At 40.7% G+C, this 2,636-nt stretch overlaps 1 protein-coding gene across 1 annotated transcript in view; it reads left to right on the forward strand.

The window, feature by feature from the left end:
* The window catches only part of Ppp2ca (protein phosphatase 2 catalytic subunit alpha), a 25,370-nt gene that overhangs the window by 8,151 nt on the left and 14,583 nt on the right, over nucleotides 1–2,636 (forward strand). The window lies entirely within an intron of this gene.

Here is a 2,636-nt window from a genome sequence, read left to right on the forward strand (position 1 = left end):
ATATATATATATATCAAAACATACCAATGACAATATATACACCCCAAACTCATACAACTACACACTTAGAATGCTAAGTTTATTCTGTATACCCATTTTACTCCAAAGGAAAAACAAAGTAGAAAAGATGATTTTTATTTATTTAATTTATTTATTTTTATTTATTTTTTTTTATTTATTTTGACATATTTTTATTAGATATATTCTTCATTTACATTTCAAATGCTATACCAAAAGTCCCCTATACCCTCCCCCCCACGCTGCTCCCCTACCCACTCACTCCCACTTCTTGGCCCTGGCTTTCCCCTGTACTGGGGCATATAAAGTTTGCTAGACCAAAGGGCCTCTCTTCCCAATGATGGCCAACTAGGCCATCTTCTTCTACTTATGCAGCTAGAGACACAAGTTCTGGGGGTACTGATTAGTTCATATTGTTGTTCTACCTATAGGGTTGCCGACCCCTTCAGCTCTAGTGTACTTTCTCTAGCTCCTCCATTGGGGGCCCTGTGTTCCATCCTATAGATGTTTGTGAGCGTCCACTTCTGTATCTGGCAGGCACTGGCAAAGCCTCACAGTAGACAGCTATATCAGGGTCCTTTCAGCAAAATCTTGCTGGTGTATGCAATGGTGTCTGCATTTGGTTGCTGATTATGGGATGGATCTCCAGGTGGATCAGTCTCTAAATGGTCCAACCTTTCATCTTAGCTCCAGACTTTGTCTCTATAACTCCTTCCATGGATATTTTATTCCCTATTCCATGGAGGAACGACGTATCCACAAGTTGGTCTTCTTGATTTTCTTCTGTTTTAGAAGTTGTATCTTGGGTATTCTAGGCTAATATCCACGTATCAGTGAGTACCTATCAAGTGACTTCTTTTGTGATTGGGTTACCTAACTCAGGATGATATCCTCCAGATACATCCATTTGCCCAAGAATTTAATGAATTCATTATTTTTAGTAGCTGAGTAGTACTCCATTGTGTAAATGTACCACATTTTCTGTACCCATTCCTCTGTTGAGGGACATCTGGGTTCTTTCCATTTTCTGGCTATTATAAATAGGGCTGCTATGAACATAGTGGAACATGTGTCCTTCTTACCAGTTGGAACATCTTCTGGATATATGCACAGAAGAGGTATTGCTGGATCCACTGATAGTACTATATCCAGTTTTCTGAGGAACTGCCAGATTCCTCTGATTTCCAGAGTGGTTGTACAAGCTTGCAATCCCACCAGCAATGGAGGAGTGTTCCTCTTTCTCCACATCCTCGCCAGCATCTGCTATCACCTGAATTTTTGAGCTTAGCCATTCTGATTGGGGTGAGGTGGAATCTCAGGGTTGTTTTGATTTGCATTTCCCTGATGATTAAGGATGCTGAAAATTTTTTCAGGTGCTTCTTAGCCACTTGGTATTCCTCAGTTGAGAATTCTTTGTTTAGCTCTGTACCCCATTTTTTAATAGGGCTATTTGATTTTCTAGAGTCCAGCTTCTTGAGTTCTTTGTATATATTGGATATTAGTCCCCTATCTGATTTAGGATTGGTAAAGATCCTTTCCCAATCTGTTGGTGGTCTTTTTGTCTTATTGACGGTGTCTTTTGCCTTACAGAAGCTTTGCAATTTTATGAGGTCCCATTTGTTGATTCTCGATCTTATAGCACAAGCCATTGCTGTTCTGTTCAGGAATTTTCCCCTGTGCCCATATCTTTGAGGCTTTCCCCCACTTTCTCCTCTATGAGTTCAGTGTCTCTGGTTTTATGATTTATTTAAATAGAACCAAAAATGAACATTAAATGATTGAGTCAGTATTGGAAACAAGGGCTTTGTTTTGCTTGGGCACACACACCTTAAGTATCAAGATACCTGCTATGTGATGCAGTGGTTTGTTTTTTGTTTCTGAAATAATTTTTTGGTCTAGTTTGATTTTTGAGACAAGGTTTCTTCCTGGCTGTCCTGGAACTCAGATCCACCTCCTTTTCCCAAGTGCTAGGATTAAACCTAAGGACAGCCTTGAATTCCTCATCCTCCTGCCTCTTATTTCCAAAATACCAGACATTTGCAACCACTTAGTCTCTACCTTTTTTTGTTGTTGTCGTTTTTTAATGGTTGGAAAACAGAGTCTGCTTAAAGGTAATCAACTGAGCTCCATTGAGATGATCTCAGTCCAACACGAGAGCATGTGGTCGGGAGGCAACTGAGCATAGCCTTCCCTTGGTGGGGGCTTGGGCTGGTTTTGCCTCTTGTTTTCAGATCTGCTTATTTGGGCCTTAACATCCATAACGAGTACAGTGTTGTCTTCTCTGTCTTTTTGGCTGATTCCGTGGTTAAGGAGAACTTGATGATGGTGGTCTACTGTGCACGCTTGCTTCTTTGGGGCCATCTGAGGGTGTTTGGCTCCCTATAGAAACTATATCTTCATAGACTGCTGGAATATAGGGAAGGTGAGAAACAGGCATAGCTGTGGATATCTATCTCAGCACTGCCTTTCTAAACCACAGAGCCATCTTTCCAGTCCTCAACTAAGTATTTAGCAAAGAGTGTAGCTTTTCTTTTCTATAGTATAAGTTAACTAGAAATGGCAAAACTAGCCCTAGCTGTTCTGAGGCTCAGAAATTTGCCTGCCCCTGCCTTCCAAAT

The sequence above is a fragment of the Mus caroli genome, chromosome 11 (assembly GCF_900094665.2).
Source record: "Mus caroli chromosome 11, CAROLI_EIJ_v1.1, whole genome shotgun sequence".
NCBI lineage: Eukaryota > Metazoa > Chordata > Mammalia > Rodentia > Muridae > Mus > Mus caroli.